Source organism: Megalobrama amblycephala, linkage group LG1 (assembly GCF_018812025.1).
Source record: "Megalobrama amblycephala isolate DHTTF-2021 linkage group LG1, ASM1881202v1, whole genome shotgun sequence".
NCBI classification, from domain to species: domain Eukaryota; kingdom Metazoa; phylum Chordata; class Actinopteri; order Cypriniformes; family Xenocyprididae; genus Megalobrama; species Megalobrama amblycephala.
The window spans coordinates 5784595-5809594 of NC_063044.1; the positions used below are offsets into that span (position 1 = coordinate 5784595).

Below are 25000 nucleotides of genomic sequence, written 5' to 3' on the forward strand. Positions count from 1 at the left end.
AACAACATTAATTAATGTTCAAACACTTTTCATGAGAATTTCTTTTTGAAGTATTTTATTAGTTTATGTAATTTTATATTAAGAATACAGCACTGCAATTGTTTTTATGTATGTTTTTGACTTTTCTCATTTTAAATTGAACAACAGCAGAGTAAATAATGTATTAACGGTTGCACGTTTGTATTGTTTTTGGCTGTATTTTATTTTCGTATTGTTTTTGGCTGTATTTATTTAGTCTTTTTCCATATTTTGTGATGCAGTCAACTGTAGCAGGGTCACTTTTTCCTCTAGCATTTTGCCATAAACTACTTTAAGATATCAATTTTTTTTTACAAATTTATGTGAAATCTGATTATTATATACACTGTAAAAAATTATTTTCATGATTTGTTATAACATTTTTTCTTTTGTCAAATCAACTTAAATAATGTGGTTCAGATAACATAATATTTCGAGTTTCTGATGATTAAATCTATCGCCTTCATTGTATTAACTCAATATTTTTAATTTCAATGAGCTCAATGCAACCAGGTAACTTACTTTTTTAAAGTTAAACCAACAATTATTTTTTACAGATTACTTTTCTGTTTATATATATATATATATATATATATATATATATATATATATATATATAATTTTTTTAAAGATAATGTACATTCAAAAGCATTTGCATATTGTTTCAGTTGAAGTGTTTACTATGCGATATATACACATATATATATACACACACACACAAACTCTGACTCTGTTTTTACTGAAAAACACAGCAGCTTTCAAAACAGGTGTTTTCATATTTGTCATTTCAGTCACGTTAGAAACAAAGAGACACTCATTCATTACGTCTGTTTGTAAATTCCCGACCGTACATCATAGTGCAGAGCCGAACAGTGATTTTCCACTCATTTCTAGAGATTCTTTGTCTTCAGGAATATCTCTGGCTCTAAATCCCGATTGTTCCTCAAACTCTTCCTGCGTGAGTTAGTGCCGTCTCTCTGTCATATGGTGCGGTTGTTTATATTTCTGCCATGGCGGACAGTTGGCTGGCGTTGCGTGTGTCATGTGTAATTCATTCCTGAGTTTTACAGTGGTTCTATTAAAACAATTTAACTTCCATGCCCCTACCGCACGCTTGCAGAACCAGGGAGCGTGTGTTTTTCTTCTGGGCATGCAAGCGGCGGCCTGTTTCCCATTTAAACACAATAGTTACTGTGCACAGCCCTGTTCCTTAATTGATCGAAGTGCTGCAGTTTGAACAAGGAATTATTCTGTTATTTAATAAACATCTTGAGTCTGAAAAAGGACACCATTTATGCTTCTTCACAACGTCGTGCTTGGCCATATATCAGTGTTCTTTTTAGTGGAGATGTATGTTTATGTCTGACATGATGTGTGCATATTACTGTAAGTGTAGTGTGGGTGTTTTTTTTTTTTTTTTTGTTTGTTTTTTAGTAAGCAGACTGCAACAGATTTATCTCTTGGGTCTGAAATCTACACATTTTCCTGTTTACATTTCACTGAATCATACCTGTCTCTGCTCCAGAAGAAACAACGGCAGTGGGTCAGTCGCAACTGGAAAAGCAAATATGCCATATTATTATATTATTGGATGATTTCAAGCTTTTATTGGCTCGATTAAAGGTTTTAGGGCTCTGAGATAGTTCTGTATAAGTTTTATTATTTATTTACTTAGATATCTATCTATCTGGTTATATGGTTCTTTTTTTTTTTGCATTAATTAACAACAGAACTTGAAGCAAAATATATTGCATCAGTTGCATATTTAAATAAATAATCACCATTTTAATAAATTTAAAGGGCGTTTTGGATATGGAGAGTCCTTACGCTATGAGGGGAAAGAGTTCAGGTCTGGGAGTCTCTAGTTTTGCGCTTCGTGTCTGATGAATAGATTTACATTTTGGCTTGTTTTTTGGCTGTTAAAAATTGAAAGCAGGTCTGGAAGGTCATTAATGATATTAAATGTAAATTAAAAAGGTTGCTTTTCGTGAGTGAAGAGTTTCGGGAATTGTGCGTAATGCGGGTCGACTGTGAAACGTAGATGTTGGTCAAGGTCTGAATATAATTTATTTGATATATACAAATGGCAAACAGGACTTTTACTTTGCAGAAAGTAAAATTTATTTAATAGCTGTGGAAAAATGCTTTCCATTTCCATTTTACTCCCTACAAATACTTTTAAGAAAGCTGTCATATAGAAAAAAAAAAAAGAAATTTGTAAATATGTTTTATTTATTTATTTTTTTTTCCTTTTTTAATTTAAAAGACCATATTGTCACCAAATCAGTTTCCTCTTATTTAGTAAAGAAATGTTGCCGGCCATTGAAGGTCATTTTGAATTAAATTCATTTGCTTCATGCCAAAAATGAGGGTCGACATCAAAAATTATATCTAATTATGTACTCATGTTTTGTGTAATTAAAGAGAGAGAGAGAGAGAGAGAGAGTGTGTGTGTGTGTGTGTGAGATTATCACATACAGCTGAAGGGTCACACCTGCCTTTTTTTAAGCCTGGCTGGATGAGCAGCTCACACTCAGTCATTAACACTCGCAGAGACTGAATTCACTAACATTCGCTCACAGTCAAGAGTACGCCTGTACCTCGGATACAGTTTATTTATTTATTTAAACACGTATAGATTTGGGAACTGACATTTCTGTTAATTGCCAGTCAACATCCAAAATTTTCCGCCAATACACTATAAACCCGTATAAGTTGGCAAAACTCAATTTTTCAAAACTCAAATTTTAAGTAAGCAGAACTTGCAGATTATATACATTTTAATTGCTCTTAACTTGAATTATTTGAGTAAACGAATTCATACATTTAACTTATGTAATCATAAATTTATCATAAATTATCATGTAATCTCAATTTAAATATTTTTAGCAGTGGAAACTTGGCCAGCTTTGACTAGCTAATTCATTAATGCTACCTTGCTGATTGGTGACACAATGAATGAGTACAGCAATATAAATCATTTAACATATATCTGTTCTCAAACTGAGCTCATGCTCCACTCGTCACCATGACGGTAACCCTACAACAAAACCAACATAACAGAAACTCTTCTAAACTAGCATAACAAAACTTTAAACACTACTAAATAACACTAATCTTGCACCAAAAACATAAATTTTAGCAATTACTCTCTATTTTGAGTGTCATGGCAAACCATGCTGGGAAATAGAAATCCCACCCCTGTTCAGGTAAAGTTAAGTTTGTCTAAATCAAAAGAAATAAGTTCATGAAACTCAAAACAATGAAACAATTCAGATTACTCAAAATGTGACCTCAAAAGAAAAAGAAAGTTATAAATACTCAAAAAAGTTAATTTAATTGAACTAATTTGGTTAATTTGAGTTGGCTCTACTAAAACCAATTCATTATTTTGAGCATTAGGGTTTACAGTGACCAAATAAAAATCACAGAATCGAGCTAAGTACCGATTTTCGACATTTTAAAATTATTTTAATTAGAGATACACCGATATATCGGCCAATAATCGGCATTGGCCGATAAATAATAATAGTATAATAGTAATTATAATAGTAGTAATAGTAATAATAATATAATAGTAATTATGTGAATTAATAACATTCAGAAAGTTAAGAAATATTAGTTTAATCTTCAGAATTTAGTTAGTGTGTTAATATTAATTTGAGTAATGTGTTTGTTTATAACTGATATGAAACAAGTTGATGAAATGGAGAGAATAAAGTTTTTATTTGCATTTCTTTCAAAACACAATAATTAAAAATACTATGATTAATTATCTTTAATTTAAAAGAAGGCATAAAAGGCAGAACACCCAAACTATCGGTACCGGTATCGGCAGATATCACTCTGAATAATCGGCTATTGGTATCGGTGGAGAAATTTAGTATCGGTGCATCTCTAATTTTTATATCATATATTTTTGAAAGCAATTAATATTATTTTTCACCAAGATTTGAGGAAAATCCGAATCGATCAGAGTGCAAAAATCACTATTAATCAACACCAGCCACTAAAACTAACTTTTGTGAATCCTGTGGATTTGATTTGCAGCCATTTTTATGATCGTTACACATCTTACACAGAGCTGAGGAGAAACCTTTTGTATCTCGCTTCAGAAAAGTTTAATCAGCGGCGAAGAATATCTGTGCATATTCGGCCAAATCAGCATCTCGGGCTGAGATGGATGAGGCCGTTCGGCCATGACAGGCTTAACTTTCTCCCCAAACCTGACTTAGTCACTCTAGAGTCACTCTAGATGCTCCGGTATCGCTCGCTCCCCAGGCCTGGAAAATGAGTTGGAACAGCTGCTCTCGGGATTAAAATCTGATGGAGCCGCAGTCTGAATCAAGACACTGCTTTGATATCTCAGACTTTAATACTTTCATCATCTTTCACTTTCTGATTCACTCACATGCAACTTTGTCTTTAAGCTTGAATTCTTGCTTGTTCGTTCGTTCTTGTCCTTCTTTTTCCTAATGCTGAAGCTCAAGTGGTTTTATCACAGGATTAGGGAGCGTCGCAGGACCATGGTGAGGGGCTGCTTGTTCATTTCAGTCTACCCGTTTCTTAGCCTTTCTAAGTCACCAGTGGCAGAATCATGCTAACAAAAAAGTATTAACGTGTTTTTGTGGACATTTTACCATGGTAACCGTGTGCACGTCCAATCCAAGTGTGGGGCACAATACGGGAAGAAAAAAAAATAAATTGTTGCTCTTTGGAGAACTATATAAATACTATACATGAATATGTATAGGAGAATTATTTAGTACCTTGGTATTATCATCTGAACACTATATTATAGTACATATATATATATATATATATATATATATATATATATATATATATATATAATATATATATATATATATATATATATATATATATATATATATATAGTAGTGGACATTTTAAAAATTATCTGTGCCAAGACCTGTGTGCTGATGCTAAAGGCATCTTCTCTTACTAGTGTGTGTGTGTGTGTGTGTGTGTGTGTGTGTGTGTGTGTGTGTGTGTGTGTGTGTGTAGGGCTTTTAGTCACATAGAGCAAGTTACTTTTGGGCCTTTATTTCTGGCTTGGAGCCAGGCCAGAGCAAAAGACCATGTTTGTATGAAAAACACATGTACAAGTTGCAGTGTAAAAGAACTGTGATTGTCACGTGACAGGTGGCAACGTTTTTCCTGATTATGTGCCTAATATGGGAGAGAATAAGGTTTCAACCTTAAAGATTAGAGGGTATAAGAGCTACAGGGAAATTGTACTCGTTTGTCTGTCACTCTGCAGCTTCTTGTGAGCTTGTATGACTGTTTGATCTTTCTTGCAAGAAATAAAGACAATTTGGAGACAATTTAAAGACAATTGGATGAGTTTGTCTCTTACGCAGTGAGTCTGTTGATTTGTTTTTGCCACATATATATATATATATATATATATATATATATATATATATATATATATATATAGTACCAGTCAAATACATTTACTATTTTAATGTTTTTGCAAGATGTCCTTCTGCTCATCAAGCCTGCATTTATTTGATCAAAAATACAGAAAAAGCAGTAATATTGTGAAAAATTATTACAATTTAAAATAACGCTTTTCTATTTTATCTATTTTAATACACTTAATACAATATAATTTATTCCTGTGATCAAAGCTGAAATTTCAGCATCGTTACTCCAGTCTTCAGTGTCACATGATCCTTCAGAAATCATGCTAATATAATGATGTCATACTAAGTATTTTTTGCGAACCTGTGATACTTTTTTCAGATACTTTTCTAACAATATAAGTCTTTACTGTCACTTTTTTTCTCAATTTAACGCATCCTTGCTGAATAAAAGTATTCATTTCTTTCAAAAAGATGTATTACAGAATGGTGTTACAAAATGTTTATATTTTAAATAAATGCTGTTTTTTTTTACTTGTTAAAAAGCAAAAAAAAAGAAAAAGAAAAAAAGCAGCACAACTGTTTACAACATTGATATTAAATCAATATAGTACAATGGTTTCTGAATGATCATGTGACACTGAAGACTGGAGTATTACACACACACACTTTTTTATTAATTATATTTTTATACGTAATTTTATATATACTTTCCATACAAACATATTTATATAGCTAGAAAGTTTATATTTTGAAGAGGCAATGTGTGATGTTTCTTGTTACCATTTCTTTGACATTTTTCACATTTGTTTTTATCACCCTTTTGTCTTCACTTGGTCATTTTGGTGTGAAAAAAGTGCAAATTTTCTGTAAAGCATTTGAATTCATATAAAAAACCTGAATATTTTACAATAATGCAAGAATTTGTATATTTTGTCATTTCTTTCAAATAGTTTTGGATCAATTATAGCGTCTCGCACTGCAGGACCCTTGATTTAGAAGTGATTTTCACTTATGAATATTGTCTTATTGATAAATAGGACAGCATCACATGTTGCGATTTGATGATCAAAGATTTTGTTCCTGTTGAAATTCTCAGACGGAGCACGGGGGAGCGACGTTTGAAGAGGACAACTAGTTGATCTTGCGTTTCACTTCAGAGGGCCGTGACGGTATTGTGCGCTCATGTGCCGGTGAAACCGGAGTCTCGCGTTTGTCCAAATGGTGTCCAGTGGCATTGAGTCGAGCTGGTTTCATGGCACGGAGACGGAGAGAGGGACGGTTACAATGCCAGACGGGCACAGGGACACTCTGTTCCTTTTACTTATTCATTCTCACGGGGCGTCAGCCGTGTCCCCTAGCCGACTGTCAAAGCTCCCCTTCACCCGCGGTACGGTCAACAATAATAAAAGACCACAAACAAAGACATTCCACTGCGGTGTTGAGAGACGACAGGATCATATCGTATTTATTTCCCTGACCTGCACTTACACTTACTTGCTCTGAAACATCCCTGATTTAGTTTCTCATGACGCTCGTTTTTTTTTTTTTTTCTGTCATGCTTTTAATTGAATAGTTTTTAATTTTGTCATTTTCTCATGTCTTTTTAAACCTGTATGGCATTTCATCCTCTGTTAAACACAAATGAAGAGTTTAGCACAATGTTTTAGCTTTTCTTTTTTTTAAAAAACAAACAAATTGAAAGTAAATTAGAATGGAGGCTGTCAAAAAAGAGCAAAAACAGCATCATAAAAGTAGTCCATCAACTAAAAAAAAAGGTCCAAATGTAAGATTTATTTATTTGAATTGCATATAAATTTTCCGTCCATTTGAATTGGACTAAACACTAATAAACTTTGATGTGAAGCTTATTTGTCAACGATCAAACATAAATGAAACTGGTAAGAAACAAGCATGGTGTTTCTATATTCCTAGTCTTTTGAATTGAGGACTGAATTGATATTTAATGCATTATTTGCTGAAAATCTTTAAATGCAAATGCAGTTTAAGAACTGTGATAAAAGGGAACATTTTCAGCAAATAAATGTACATTTCAATCCTCGCAGAAAACTCTCCTGTGGCTTTTGTGAGGACTTGGAATATAGTCATATGGACTAATGTTATGGCGCTTAGTTGTCATTTTGGCACCTGTGCAGATTAACATTTCCTCTTTTAAACTTTCTCATTTGTCTTTCGCAGAAGAAAGGAAATCAGGCAGGGTTGGATGATATGAATGAATGAATGATACGGCCCAGTGCTGTAACTACATACTACACAGACGGAGAAACGCTCATCCCATTACTCAGAATAGCAGTCCATTTGGGTTTATGGCCAGTTCTTAAAGGGTTAGTTCACCCAAAAATGAAAATTCTGTCATTAATTACTTACCCTCATGTCGTTCCAAACCTGTAAGATTTTCATTCATCTTCAGAACACAAATTAAGATATTTTTGATGAAATCTGAGAGCTTTCTGTCCCTCCATAGACAACTACGCAACAACCATTTTGGCGCATAAATCTAATTCATATAAGCATAAATTCAATATGTTCATAAAAAGCTTTGAAGTCTCTTCAGGAAATTTGGAGTAAACCGCTCAATTCATATAGATTAGTTTTATGATCTCTTTATGAACTTTTTCAAGCGCCAAAGTGGTAGTTGTGTAGCTGTCAATGGAGGGACCAAAATCTCTTCAGATTTCATTAAAAATATCTTCATTTTAAGACTTTGGTTCGAAGATGAATGAAAGTCTTACGGGTTTGGAACGACATGAGGGTGAGTGAATTTTCCTTTTAAAGGGATAGTTCACCCAAAAATGAAAATTACCCCATTATTTACCCTCCCTCAAGCCATCATAGGTGTACATGACTATCTTCTTTCAGACGAACACAATCAGAGATATATTTAAAAATATCATGGCTCTTCCAAGCTTTATAATGGCTTATAATTATAACCCCCCCCACCACCACCCCCCAAAAAAAACATTCATTTTTGTAAGAAAAATATCCATATTTAAATCTAAAATAACTAGTTTCCGGCGGACGACCATACACATACTGCGCAACTCAACTTGCGCCACAACAGTAACCCGTGTCGTGATGTATGACGCAGGATGTAGGAGTATCGTAAGCTTAGACGCCTCTCACAGTTCAAACAAATAGGGCTGGGCAACAAACTCAAGCTCTCCGATATTTCACTTTAAAATTTCTCATTTTAGACTTCTAATTCGCGACCGGTGTTTTGCTCTTCTGCGCTTCCGCGTTCGTCAATACGTCATGCGTCGTGTCAGAGGTCATCACCACAAATCGATGCGTACAGCCTTCTGCCGGAGGCTACATATTGTAGTTTATAAAGTTTTAAATATGGATATTTTCCTTACAAAAACCCATCGCTTTGCTTCAGAAGGCCTTTATAAACACCCTGGAGTCATATGGAATATTTTTTATGATGGATGGAAGCACTTTTTTTGGCTTCAAAATCTCCCCCTTCACTATCAATATAAAGCTTGGAGGAGCAAGGACATTTTTTAAATATATCTCCGATTGTGTTCGTCTGAAAGAAGATAGTCATGTACACCTAGGATGGCTTGAGGGTGAATAATTCATGGGATAATTTTCATTTTTGGGTGAACTATCCCTTTAATCTTTTTGGTTCAGTTCAATATTTTTAGTTTAACTTACTTAGTTTTTGAACACCTGTAAATGTGGATGATCAATAATATATTTAGGTTTTTGAGATCATAAATCCAAAAAAAAAAAAGACATTTTTGCAGATTAGTTTCCCTTTTAGTGGGTTTAGTGCTGCAGAATACAGTTTGATAACAGTGAGTCGGGCTCTTTTATTCTGATAAAATCAAGGAAAACTTGATTTTTCATGTAAGGTTATTGCCACTTATCACATACTCTCTCAACTCAAGTCATTTCCTCACTTTTTTTCCCCACAAAAAGACCCTTCAAACGAACACGTCAAGGTTTATAGTGAGACAAACACCAGAGGACATTTTCAGTCCATAATGGACATAATAAATGTGTCAAAGAGCTGTTTTATTCTGCCGTTCACTATATTAGGTGGTGGGAAACACAAAGCCGGTCTGAATCAGATGCTTGTTGGCACGGAAGAGGCCGACCTAGAATAAAGTACCTAGTTTTTATCTTAAGCTTTAATGCAGAAAGGCCCAAACCAATCGGCTCTCATCTACTATCTGCACAGCTGTCCCAGTATCCGTGGAGAATGGATTTCTACTGCCATTGCCATGGGAGTCTCCAGCCAAAAGAATAGGAGGATATCCAGTGTGTGTGTGTGTGTGTGTGTGTGTGTCCTCCTCCCTTTCCCTTCGCTCATGTCACTCCTGGCATGGATTAGGCCTTGGCAGCGGCCTGGCAGTGCCCGTAGCTCCGCTGCGGCTCTGTGCTTGCTGATATGTTGTGCTGTTGCTATGGTAATGGAACACACACTCAAACGCAAATTACATAATTTAGCTCGCATATACATAAGCTGTGAAACGTAGGTTTTGTACGGTCGGCTAACGGAGCTGATCAAAACCATCTTTGTGAAAACAGAGCAGGCCTCAGTCCTTCAAACAGGACGAAATGATTCCCATAGCAGCAGTTTGAGGGCTTGGACCCGAAAGATGGATTGATGGACAACTCAATCGTGCGTTTATGTTGAATCCGTTTACATTGTATGCGTCCCTAAACCATTTGGTTTTTTCTACACTCTTAAAATAATAATTAATTCTTTATTGGGATTGATGGTCCCATAAAGAATATTTAACATCCATGGAATCTTTCCATTGAACAAAATGTTCTTTATAAATGGAAGAAGGTTCTTAAGATTTCGAAAAAAAGGTTATTTTAAAAAGCGAAAGTTTTTTGGGGAACCAAAAATGGTTCTTCTATGGCAAACCCCCTTTTTTTCTAGAGTGTAGGATAGTGTGCTTTTCGGATGGGGTTTATGGGTGGGGATGGTTGCGTCGGATGGCTATGCCAGTGTTGGCATGGGTTGGCTTCGCGGTGTTGCTAGGCAAATTTTCCCACTCTGGCTTTGTGCACCGTTGGTTCCATCTCTGTCCATTTTCTCTTTGTTTTACTTCGTTTTTTGTTTAAGTGCCACTTCATGACGGACCGCAGCAGGACGGATCAAACGCAGTAGATGTTTAACATGCCGATATGCTTATTATGGGACGCAGCCGGAGGTCACTATAAAAGCTTGGGGTAGTTCTGAAATGCACTGATCTTAATGCAGACTGTGCACACCCGTCAATAAGAGTGGGCGGTATGAATATTAATTTTATTGGTAATTATTGAGAAAGCTCTTATTTTTATTTAAAGTAAAATGTTTAGTTTATTTACATTTTATGAATTATTAATTATTATTATTTTATTTGCTTATTACAAATGGGTTTTATATTAAATAATTATTAAATAATTAATGAGTATTAAATTGTTATTAATTATAATTATTAATTTTTAGGATAATCAATTTAATTATTTTACAAATGAAATTATTTTACTTTAACTTTATAGCTTTTGATGATTTTATCTTTAGATTTAAAAGATGATGGATTAAAATGAAAAGATCCGATTCCAAGTCTGGAATCACTGTAGAAAAACCTCCATCCATCCATCCATCCATCCATCCATCCATCCATCCATCCATCCATCCATCCATCCATCCATCCAGTCGTGCCATCCATCCATCCATCCATCCATCCATACTTTCATCCATCCATCCATCCATCCATCATCCATCCATCCATCCATCCATCCATCCATCCAGTCGTGCCATCCATCATCCATCCATCCATCCATCCATACTTTCATCCAGCCATCCATCCATCCATCCATCCATCCATACTTTCATCCATCCATCCATCCATCATCCATCCATCCATCCATCCATCCATCCATCCATCCATCCATCCTCTATTCGTGCCATCCATCATCCATCCATCCATCCATCCATACTTTCATCCATCCATCCATCCATTCATCCATCCATCGTCGTGCCATCCATCATCCATCCATCCATCCATCCTTCCATCCATCCATTCATCCATCCATCCATCCAGTCGTTCCATCCATCATCCATCCATCATCCATCCATCCATCCAGTCGTTCCATCCATCCATCCATCCATCCATCTAGCCATTTCATACATCCATAGTCATTCCATCATCCATCCATCCAGTCGTGCCATCCATCCATCCAGTTGTTCCATCCATCCATCATCCATCCAGTCATTCCATCCATCCATCCATCCATCCATCCATCCATCCATCCATCCATCCATTATTTATCCGTGATCCATCCATCCATCCATCCATCCATCCATCCATCCATCCATCCATCCATCCATCCATCCATCCAGTCATTCCATCCATCCATTATTTATCCGTGATCCATCCATCCATCCATCCATCCATCCATCATCCATCCAGTCATTCCATCCATCCATCCATCCATCCATCCATCCATTATTTATCTGTGATCCATCCATCCATCCATCCATCCATCCATCCATGCCTACATTCAAAGTGTCTTAACAAACTTTGCTTTTCTAGTTAATAATTACAGTTATATGATTAAAAAACAATTCTGAATAATTTTAATTCTACTTCCTTCCAATTAATTTAAATCACAATTCTGCATCCTGTTTGCTACTTCAGTTCAAATTCAATTCAAATTCCAGAATTAAAATTTCACATCTTTTTCTGTTAAACTGAAATGAAGGCATTGTCAATTCAGTTCTAAATCATGCACAACTCTAGACAAATTTCAACTTTCATTGTTTCTCTTCGTCTCCTTCCTCTACTTTGCATCTCTTTGTCAATTAAGAAGGCAAATTTAAAACACTCTCCCCTCATGCATAATGCATTTGGACGCAAAAACACGTGGACGCACCCTCGCACCTGCACACACTTAAGCGCATGAGACGCAGGTGTGCATTCTTTACTCATCCGTGTCAATCTGGTGGCAACTGCACATATCACGGCCAGCACCGACACAGCGCATGCGAAAAAGCACTGCCACGTGTGCCAGATCCTTGCCTGACTCTTCACCCATATGGCCTCCACAACCTCTGACAGTCAACATTAGCTCATTTCCTATGAAACTGGCCACGCCCACAGTCACACATGTGCATTACACCTTACAGCTGTGATTGACTGTTTATTGTTTAGATTGTCAAGGAATATGATAGTCTGGAGATGATTTTGATTTCCTGAAGAGTTCTAGATTTCTTTTTTGTGCTGCGAATAAGAAAAGCTCTGTATCCCAACTGTTTTGCCTAGAAAGCAATATGATACAATTTAACGTGCTATGAAAATTGACCTGTTTATCTTTTTAAAGTACATTCCTGCTGTTTCTGTGTATGATTCATTGCAGCACATTAATCCAAATCTTAATCTTTCATCAAAATGCAATAACTTGCTCTGCCTCTGAAATTACTTTTTTTCGCCTGACATCACAAAACTTATTCAGCCCCTTTAATCACCTGGTATGCAATTCTAAGTCTTCATCGTCATTCAATCTTTTCCCAGTGAATGAAATCAAATCCTGTCTTTCATGTTTTCTTGTTGAACGTCACATTATGGAAGAAAAATGAGATGCAAATGGCATTTCATATCAAGATTAAATGTCTTATGCTTCTCTCCAAGAATAAGACTAATCTCACACTGGCCTTTTTTTAGAGTTTCAACAATGTCTCAAAGATTTACCAAAGTTTGCAATTAAAATCTTTCAGATATTAAAGGTCCCGTTCTTCGTGATCCCATGTTTCAAACTTTGGTTAGTGTGTAATGTTGTTGTTAGAGTATAAATAAAATCTGTAAAATTTTAAAGCTCAAAGTTCAATGCCAAGCGAGATATTTCATTTAACAGAAGTCGCCTACATGAACGGCCAGTTTGGACTACATCCCTCTACTTCCTTCTTTAATGACGTCACTAAAACAGTTTTTTGACTAACCTCCGCCCACAGGAATACACAAGAGTTGCGTTTGTAGAGTGTGTTTGTCGCCATGTCTTCGAAACGCTGTTATTTTCATCCCGCAGTCCAATCACCGGGTCTGATTCCGGCTCAAATTGATAGGGTAAAATTAAAGACATGTTTACAATAACACTGAGCACGTGCATCTCCACGTTATGGTAAGAGGCGTGACCTTTCCGGGCAAGATGCGCTAAACTGCTGTCGAATCACAACACAGGAACCGCTGGCACAATCAGAACTCGTTACGTATTTCTGAAGGAGGGACTTCATAGAACAAGGAAGTCATCAGCCCGTTTTTATGACAGTGGAAACAGCGGTATACAGATAAGTAAATTATGTGAAAAATACTGTGTTTTTTTTTACACGCGAAACATGAACACATGTTATATTGCACACTATAAACACAATCAAAGCTTCAAAAAAACACGAAAAACGGGACCTTTAATATTTCGATTGACCAGAACATCACAACATGGGGAGGGGTGTAGAATCCCAGAATACCATAGAAACAAATTTTTATTTTGTCTTAATTATGCTATTTGCATTATTGCCATTGCTCTGAACTATAAAATTGACTGTGTCAACTAAAATACAATTGCTGTTCTAAAAAAATGAAGTGTTAATGTGAGAAATAAAGTCTAAATCATGAGAAATTAAGTCAGAATCATGAGATGGAAAGTTGCAATTGTAACCTCACTCCCCTGATCTCAAGAGACGCTCTAGTGATGCTCTAGCGATTGACGCTAGAGACTGTGGTCTTTAGCCTCCTTGTTAGACTGCCCAACACCCATGCCAGCGGACACGGGTTCGAGTCCCGCTTAGAGTGGACGGTTTGAACAGGAGGAGTTACATTGGTGCCATGACCCAGATCGGAGTGAGGTTTAGGGGGGTGAGTGTAACGGAAGTTGGCCGGTAAGAGCCGTGCATGTAAACCTCACTCCTCTGATCTCAAGAGGCACTCTAGTGACTGACGTTAGAGACTGCGGTCTTTAGCCTCCTTGTTAGACTGCCCGACACCCATGCCAGCGGACACGGGTTCAAGTCCCGCTTAGAGTGGGAGGTTTGAACAGGAGGAGATACATTGGTGCCGTGACCCAGATCGGAGTGAGGTTTAGGGGGGTGAGTGTAACGGACTTTGGCCGATAAGAGCCGTGCATGTAAACCTCACTCCCCTGATCTCAAGAGGTGCTCTAGTGACTGAAGTTAGAGACTGCGGTCTTTAGCCTCCTTGTTAGACTGCCCGACACCCATGCCAGCGGACACGGGTTCGAGTCCTGCTTAGAGTGGGAGGTTTAAACAGGAGGGGTTACACAATTATAAGAAATGAAGTTGCAGTTGTGGGAAATAAAAAGTTTTTCTAAAAAAATGTTTCATATATGTTTCAAAATATGTTTCTCATATATTTGTGTGAGAAACATTTTTAATTTGAGTTGAAACAAGGTTCCATCGATACAGATGTGGCTAAATGAAGCAGCAAAACTTTCAGTGCAAAAAGAGTTTTAGCAGTGAGTCTGTGACCTCTGATGAGCTACAGTCATAAACTCTCATCTCAGATAAGATTATTGAGCCCGAAAAATCATTAACTAAAACATAAATGGCTTCACAACAGGACGCTGCGCGCATTTCACCCAGAGGTATTTTGAGAGCGGCCGAGAGCGAGTGTCTTATGAGTTAACCGTGCAGCCAGAGACAGTTTTCCTGTCTTGGGGGTTTGGTGGGTGTGGAGGTGCGAGAGGAAAGCTGCATCTCCTTTTTTTTTTTTTTCTTTTGCAGAGTCTGTCAGAACTCACTGAATCGCTCCACATCATCCCGAACGATCAGCATGCAAATGTTTCAGAATTGCATGAAAACAGAAAGCAGCAGCGAGGAAAGACAGCAGATCGTAAACAACCGTGTGTGGAGTGTTACTCCCGGCCACATGGCATGGCGCTCCGTGCTATTTAGCCAAGCAGTCCTGCAAGGAATCGCTGCCTGTTGCTGGCGGGAACAAAGCGCGGCAGTTCTCGTCGCCTGTCTCTGAGCGAGCAGGAAGTTGGCCAACCTCCAGTGGTGGAAAATCTATACACGGTTGCATAATATAGCATATCTTTACCTCGCATGAACCCTGAGGAGGCCCGGCAGCTGTGAGCAAACAGAGTGCGAGCGAGCGAGGGAGGGTGTGTGTGTGTGTGTGTGTGTTTGCGCGGACAGGATTCCTGTGAGCGTCTGCTGGCAGTGGTTGCAGGCCACAGGCTTTTTCTGACAGGCTCTATGTAGGGTAGAATAAATGCAATAAAAAAGTTGCCGCCCTGCACCACTATGACATTGTGCGGCTCTACCAAACAGTTAATCATCTGTCCCAAGTTTTACAGAAGGATGTTATGACTGAAATCCATGCGGTCTCATACCTTTGACTCTGCAATATTTGGGTACAAGTTTCAGTTTTCTTCTACATTGAATATGATGTCCTTTAGGTTTAAATGACTAGCATGAAGGTCCCTCCATTAAAAACACGTGCACGAATTGGCTCATTTTGAAATCATGAGTGTGAGTTTGAATTGAATTGGACACGCCTCACAGGAAGTTGGAAATCTGAATCGGAGTGACAAGAAAAGGAATTTACTGAATTGTAAATCAAAGACAGTGTAGGAAGGGTTGCCACTTTTGCATAGTTTGTGCTTGCTGTTTATTAATCATTTGAAACATAGCAATCTGGCAGCTCCAGTAGTAATAAAAAGATTTATGGACACGATGTACAACCTTTAATTTAACAATTTAATTATCAATTAAAAAGGAATTTATACCTCTATGATATTATGTTGTACCCACATTGGACCAGTGGTTTGGAAAATGCATGGATGATTCAACTGCGGGTGCCATCTTCAGGTCAGACGCGGGACTCTCACGCTGCATCATGGGTATTCTCTAGCCATTGAGCGTACATCAGTTGTACACTCGTTATTGCGGTGCATTGTGGGATTGAATGAGTGCACTCGATAATGTTCACTATGGATTCGGACACCACTACAAATGGCTGTCACCTCAAATAGTGACCTATTATGCCCCTTTTCACAAGATGTAATATAAGTCTTTGGTGTCCCCAGAATGTGTCTGTGAAGTTTCAGCTGAAAATCCCCCACAGATCATTTATTATAGCTTGTCAAATTTGCCCTATTTGGGTGTAAGCAAAAATAGGTGTGTGATAAATTTATGTAGTTGCTGTGGAGTTGATTCAACTCATTGACTAGCATGTGTCGTCATGTTAATCTTTGGTGCAAATCCAGTGTTGAATTGACCCTCATTTGTGAAGCAGCCCGGCGTAAAATGACGGCATGGTAACAACACTCTACTACAACAACTCTTCCTCTTCTCTAAAACAGCCCAACATGGCTTCACCACCTTTGTTGCATTTTCCCGGGGGCGGGGTTAATGTAAATTTTGGGGTTTGTGATGTCACCAACCCAGGAAGAAGCTTATTGTAGTCCTTAAACAGAGAATTCTTTAAAAGAAAATATCTCCCTTTGCATTGAACTTTGAGCATCATGTTTTTGCAGATGTTGTTTATGCTCAAACAGCAACATCACTCACTAACTAAAGTTAAAAAAAAAAGTGAAATCATAATCAAGGACCCCTTTAAGGGTATAGGGTTCAGCAAGTTCAGCAATTGCATTTGCAGTCTCAATTTATTCAGCTTTCTACATTCTCTTGAATCTGACAGTTAAAGAAGATGCTTTCCACTAATACCTGTTAGTGCCTCTTGTGGCTACACTGAGAATGCGAAGTGCACTAGTGTTTTGTTCTTGCATTTTGACACATTTTGCATGAAATTGCGTTTGCATAGCTAGTAGCGTTTGTGTACGTAATGTTATATGTAATTCACACAAAAGAACAAACAGACTTTATAGCTTTGTGCACATTTGTTAATGACCTGCTCTGGGACAGATTCATTTAATGTCCCTCTACATTTCATCTGGAATAGGATCTGGCCTGAACTCAAGTTAGCTCATGATATCACATTTGTGGCTCCCTATTGGTGATGGAGTGTGTGTTAGACTAATCATGGCTCCACGCTTCAAACAGGTCAGGTAGAAATGCTCTGTTCCCTATCCGACCGTTTCCCTCAAAGATAGCCAGATGTCCAGCTGTTTTTATTCCTGTTTTGGTTCATCTCTTTAAGAACAATGTCTTTCTCAGATGACCGTACTCTTGTAGTTTAGTGGCATTTTCCCCATTTTGTCTTAAAAATTGAATGTAGGGAACCAACAGTAACCTCACCTTGGTTCACCCATCCTCCTGGCGGGCTTTGGGCGTTTTCAAGTGAAGTATAAACGAAATACAAATCATGCGGCAGCATAATGCAAGATGACATTTACCATGTGCCGTGACTTACACAAACAAAGAGAAGACGGGCTGTCCAAGAAAAGTTCCATATCTCCTTCCTTACATTCGCTTGTGTTTGCTTTCATATGTCATTTTTTTATTTCCATACTAAAGTTAGAACGGCATTGGCTGAAGCTCTGGGAGTCTCGCAGAAGCCAGGAAGTCATTTGGACCCTTTCGCTTGAGTCCTGTGGCCAAGTGTGTGGTTGAATTAACCCCAAGACGACATATAAAAATGATCCGAGAGCTGCAAACAACAGACATTTTAGGATTTTTAGGGTTATCGTATCCTTGTTTGACCTGAACTCAGAGATTGTTATTTGAACTGGGTGTTTTTCTTTAAATGTGTAGCTGAATTTAAACAAACCTCCGAGTATTAAACTGTGTGTGTGCAACTCGTCCCGTACCGTTTGTGCTCCAGACATGAACAATTGTGTTTTTTTGAGGAGAGGTTTTCTGGTACTTTTTTTATACGTTTGAACATTTGATTTTCACCTGGTCAGTTGTAAAGTATGTGAGAAAAATATTATTTATAGACATTGAAAGAGCAACCGAGTTATATCTGTAGACATTTTTGATTGGGCTTGTTTGACTTGGGTTGGTAAGCAACCATCTAGAACATTCTAGCATGTATCTAGCAATGCCATTGTAACAACCTAGAACATTTTAAAACCACCTATTTTAGCATCTGCCTAACAACACTATAGTAACCACCCAGAACAGTTTAGCAACCACTTAGCAATGCCCTAGCAACCATTTAGCACATTTTACAACCACCTATTTTTAGCATCTGCCTAGCAATGCTATATCAAACTCAGAACAATTTAGCAACCATCCAAAACATTCTAGCATCTACCTAGCAATGCCATAGTAACAATTTAGAACATTTTATAACCACCTAGAACACTCTGGCATCTACCTAGCAACGCCATAGTAACCACCCAGAACACTTCAGCAAACATTTAGATCAATCTAGCCTTTATTTAGCAATGCCATATTAATAACCTAGAACAATTTAGCAACCACCTAGCGATGTCCTATCAACCATTTAAAACATTGTGCAACCATCTATTTTTAGTATCTGCCAAGCAACACCATAGTTACCACCCAGAACACTTTAGCAACCACCTTGCAATGCCATAACAACCATTTAGAACATTTTACAACTACCTCTTTTAGCATCTGCCTAGCAACACCATAGTTACCACCCAGTTTAGCAACCACTGAACAGTGCCCTAGCAACCATTTAGAACACTTAGCAACCACCTAGAACATTCTAGCATTTACCTAGCAATGCCATAGGAACCACCCAGAACGACCCAGAACACTTTAGCAACCATTCAGAATGTTCTAGTCTTTAGTGACCACCTAGCAATCATTTAGAACATTCTAGAATCTACCTAGCAATGCCATAGTAACAATTTACGGTCACAATAACAGTGCGGTCAATTTAGAAGGTTTTACAACCACCTAGAACACTACATAGCAACGCCATAGTAACCACCCAGAACACTTTAGCAACCATTCAGAATATTCTAGCCTTTACCTAGCAATGCCGTAGTAACAACCCAGAACAATTTAGCAACCACCTAGCAATGCCCTAGCAACCATTTAGAACATTGTACAATCACCTATTTTTAGCATCTGTCTAGCAATGCCATAGTAACCATCCAGAACACTTTAGCAACACTGAACAGTCCCCTAGCAACCATTTAGAACACTTTAGCAACTAGAACATTCTAGCTTCTGCCTAGCAATGCCATAGTAACCATCCAGAACCACCCAGAACACTTTAGCAACCATTCAGATCATTCTAACCTTTACCTAGCAATGCCATAGAAACAACCCAGAACAATTTGGCAAGCACCAAACAATGCCATAGCAACCATTTAGAACATTTTACAACCACCTATTTTTAGCATGAGAGCATCTGCCTAGCAATGCCATAGTAACCACCCAGAACAGTTTAGCAACCACTTAGCAATGCCCTAGTAACAATTTAGAACAATTAACAACCACCTATTTTTAGCATCTGCCTAACGCCACAGTAACCACCAAGAACACTTTAGCAACCACCTAGCAATGCCCTAGCAACCATTTAGAACATTTTACAACCACCTATTTTTAGTATCTGCCTAGTTATATCATAGTTACGACCCAGAACACTTTAGCAACCACCTAGCAATGCCCTAGCAACCATTTAGAACACTTTAGCAACCACCTAGACCATTCTAGCTTCTGCTAAACATTCTTGCAACTACCTAGCAACATCCTAGCAACCATCCAGAACACCTTAGCAACCACCTAGCAACATAGAAATTCCCTAACAACCACACAGAATGCCCTAGCAACTGCAAAGGCCCTCTAGCAGCAACTTTTGCACGAGCATCCCTTCAATATTCTTCAGAAAATATAAAAATCTAGTTGGCATGTACTGCTTTCTCAGTATTTATTGGCCTCTTTCTCTTGCTCTATCTTTCCACGGCACTCTCCACCCAGCTGCAGACAGCCTGACGTAGCTCTGATAAATACATGTGGAATAGGAGCCATATGTGAAAGCCGAGGAACGCACAGGGCCCAGAAAACAGGCCGTTTCCACACAGCCAGTTGGAAACCACAAGTGAGAGATCAAGTGCAGCTACAAGCACGCATGAAAATCCAACCTCGTTTTAATCGAAAGTCCCGTGTGAAGAATCTCCACTGCCGTGTGTCAACATTTTGTATGCGCAAAACCTGATCAGGTCAAACATCCTTATAGTTCAGCTGTTAAGTGTTGTTGTCCCACTAATGAGATGCAGCCCGTAGCGTCCACTGAAGTGCTGCATGTTTGCTTTGGTTATAACATGAGAAGTTTATGCGCAATTTTGTTACTTGATATAGGAGTATCGCATTTGGCCTTGATCTGTAAAGTACACAAATACTACATCGTAAGCGTAATATATCAGTTAGGGGCACTTTACAATGTTTGAAGACTAACATCTTCCTCCTCTAAGATCTGAGTGAAGTAAGCGGCACAACAGCAATAAGGGCCAAACAAACGAGATGCCGTCGGCCTTAAAATACGTTTGTTGTGAGAATGGCATGTCGCTGGTACAATCCATCCACTGTAAAAACAATGGTGCGGTTGTGCTCTGTAACCCAATTACGCCCCTCTAGAGAGCCAAAGAGAGAGAGACTCTGTTACCAAGTCTTGATCCATGGCTTTATTCATTTCACTCTGTCAGTATTGCCTACCAGACTTGAGATTAAATTTTACAGATTTTTTTTGTGTTAAAAAAATGTTTTATATTTATTCATATTTATTCTTGTATTATTTCATATTTAGTATTATAGTTAGAAATATTATTAATATTTATTTATATTTGAAGAGTTCATTTGCAAAAATGAATTTTTATTAATTCTCACAAAACATGTTTTTTATTATTTTTTTTATTTTTTTATTGTGCATTCCAAGTAATAACAATCAAACTGCAGTTGAGTTGTTTTGATTAAGTAATAATAACTACAAAACATACAGGTAACTTACAAAATTAAAGTTCATTGAAAGTATGTTTATATATATATATATATATATGAACTTTAATATATATATATATATTAAAAGTTTGTTTTTTGGCAAAAGCAGATAACCCCACATTTCACGGTTCAGAGTTAAAGGTGCAATATGTAAGAATCTTGCAGTAAAATATCCAAAAACCACTAGGCCAGTGTTATATATTTGGTTCACTTGAGTACTTACAATATCCCAAATGTTTCCAACTATTTGTAAATCGTGAGAAAATTACAATTTTAACCAAGGCTCCGGGATGTGTGAGGAGTCAACTGTCAAGACGTGTATGGTGTACAAGGAGTTGCAGGAGTCGAAATTATAAATCCTCGATCACTTTAGTCAGCTTTGATGAAACTCCCCTCAGCTAGTGCGTCTTTTTGAAGTGACTAGAAGCCTCGTCACCTGACCTGAATACTGTGCACTGATTTGCTAAAAATCAGTGTGCGCGTCACACACACACATATATACAAACTTTTATGTTAGATGTGATTAATTAATTTGACAGCACAGTTATTATTATTATTATTGGCCACCAAACTTAAGATTAAATTTTACTGATTTTTAGTGTTAAAAAAATAAGAATATGTTCATATTATACTTATATTATTTAGTATTTAGCATTATAGTTAGAAATATTGTATACAAGTAATACAAGTCTTGTATTATTATTTATTGCTGTCAAATCGATTAATCATGATTAATCACATCTAAAATAAGTTTGTTTACATAATGTGTTTGTGTATATATACATATATATTGTCACACACACACACACACACACACACACACACATGCACGCACACATTTTTACAAACTTTTTTGTTAGTCGTGATTAATCACGATTAATCACGATTAATCGATTTGACTATTATTATTATTGTTATATTTATACAGATTCATGATTGTGAGATAGCACTCTAAATTTTGTTAGACATAGTCCAAAAGAAAAAAACTATGTTCTTAGGAACTTGTGAATGAATAGTTGTAAGATAAAATGTTGAGTAATTTATGCAAAAAATGTTTAATCAAAAAAATCTGGTATTAAAGAATCGATAAATGAAAAAGTATAAATATCAAGAAAAAAATGATTTTGCCCTCTCATTTTGAGATACAAAAAATATTTAGATGAAAATAAATGAATGTTGTTGCTTGAATTCCAAGGTTTGGCCAAAATCTTTAGTCTAAAAACTATGTAATTGAATACAGGTCACAACCTTTGAAATGTGGTTAGATTTAATCAATCTGTGCTTATTTTGTTTTATCCGACCTTCCAACTTCTGATTTAATGCGTCAGATAAGCATTGTGAGTTCTCACGTTTGCTGGTTCCTTTGTTTTGTTTACCTCCCACTGCTGTCTGTCGTCAGTCCGCTGGTTTCCTGGAGAGGTGAAGTTGCTGTATCTTTATTAATTCAACAGGAGGAAGTTTCGGCAGGAAACGGGGAAAGGGATGTGGGCAGTCATATTTACCGATAGGAAGAGAGTGTTTAAGTTGAACCGCTCTACTGAAATCTCTCACTCCAGTCTGACCTCAGCATTTACACTTTTCTCTTTTGGTGTCAGACCGTTACAGAGCGCAAACTATTAATTTTTCATTACTCTAGAAAGTACTAATATATAAGTTACAATGTGTTCGATTATATTGTACTCTGGTAAATGAAATTAAAGCCTTTGTATCAGATATACAATAGATAGATAGCTAGATAGCTAGATAGATAGATAGATAGAGAGATAGAGAGATGGATGGATGGATGGATGGATGGATGGATGGATGGATGGATTCATATTTAACATCTTAGGTGTGTGTGTGCGTAAGTGGTTTCCTGCACAGGCTGTGTGTGTTGGCACAGGTCTCCTTTTTGCCTGTAAAAGGGTGACTGCAGAGGAAGCGTCTATTGGTCTTTATTTAGGACTTTCTCTTTTTGTCTGTGCTTTTTCCCCTTCTCACACATATCAGTAGCCTGTTTTTCCCATGCTAATCAGTAAAACTGTCATAATTTAGTTTTTCACACCCATTTTACTATGTTTAACAAAGGGAGGGTTTTGCACAGAACTTTAGAGCACGTCTACATAGTAAACCAAACTCTTTTGTTTAAAAAAATAAAGAAAATCCTGCTGTCCATGACATGGCCCCTTTTAAACACTAATTTACTTGTTTTTATCACCATCTAATCAATCCTAATGGACCTAATCAAGTCCTTTCCTACATTTGTTTCTTATTGAATATCCTATTTCACTTAGAAATACATCACATTGTTCAATTAAAGCATTTCAAACCCACTTTCAATTTTAAAGTATTTGTTTCCTATATCCCAGATTAATGTGTGAAGGTAATTGTAAGTATGACATTTATAAGCCATTACTCCAGTCTTCAGTGTCACATGATCCTTCAGAATTCATTCTAATATGATTTGATACTCAAGAAACATTTATTTTATATAAAAAACAGTTTTGCTGCTTAATCATTTTGATAATAAAAATGACAAAACAACATAACAAAATGACTAAAACTTTAAATATAAAAATAAAAGAATTCAAAATATTAATATAATAGTATTCAAATGAAATAATACTGCTGTCAAATTGATTAATCGTGACAGAGTAAATTTTGTATTATTTAGTGCTGTCAAATCGATTAATCACGATTAATCACATCTAACATAAAAGTTTGTAAATATATAATATATAAATATAAATATATAATATATACACACAGTGTTTATGTTAGATGTAATTAATCTTGATTAATCGATTCGACAGCACTAAATAATACTAAATTAGAGTTAATATAATCACAATTAATCGTATCTAACATAAAAGTTTGTGTGTGTGTGTGTGTGTGTGTATGTATATATGTATGTATATACATACATACACACACATACACACACATTATATATTTACAAACTTAAATGTTAGATACGATTAATCGTGATTAATCAATTTAACGGCACTAAATAATACTAAATTAACTGTTAACTTAAAACAGTTTACAGAGTTAATATAATCACGATTAATCATATCTAACATAAAAGTTTGTGTGTGTGTGTGTATATATATATATATATATATATATACACATACACACACATATTATATATTTACAAACTTTTATTTTAGATGCGATTAATCGTGATTAATCGATTTGACAGTACTAAGTAATACTATATTAACTCTGTTAACTTATATACACACACACACACACACACACACACACACACACACACACACACATATTTACAAACTTTTATGTTAGATGCAATTAATTGCGATTAATCGATTTGACAGCACTAAATAATACTAAATTAACTCTGTTGTAAGTTAATCCCACAAAACATTTTTTTTCTCATCTTAACCAGCCTAACACAGCTACATTGACTCAACCAGTGGTGCGTGTTTGGGGGCGGGACTATCTGTTTGTCTAACCAATGACAGAGAGGGGAGTGTTCAGGAAACTGTTTGAAAGTCATTACTTTTTACAGTTTCATTTGGAGATGTTTGTGGCACAGAAAGAGTGCTTGATATTTAAAACACACACACACACACACACACACACAAAAACAGATGTAGTTTTTGTTCAGGTTATGTGTTCTCTTCATGATTAGTGAGCTTTTAAAGCGACAGGAAGATGTGTGGCATCGCGCACAGATCTAGAAGGTGTTAAACAGAGACAACACAAGACCGCTTAAAATGACAGACAG

General features: G+C 36.7%; 1 protein-coding gene across 13 annotated transcripts in view; it reads left to right on the forward strand.

Moving 5' to 3' along the window:
- nfixb (nuclear factor I/Xb) overlaps nt 1-25000 on the forward strand; it is a 230767-nt gene that overhangs the window by 50413 nt on the left and 155354 nt on the right. The gene's annotated exons all lie outside the window — the stretch shown is intronic.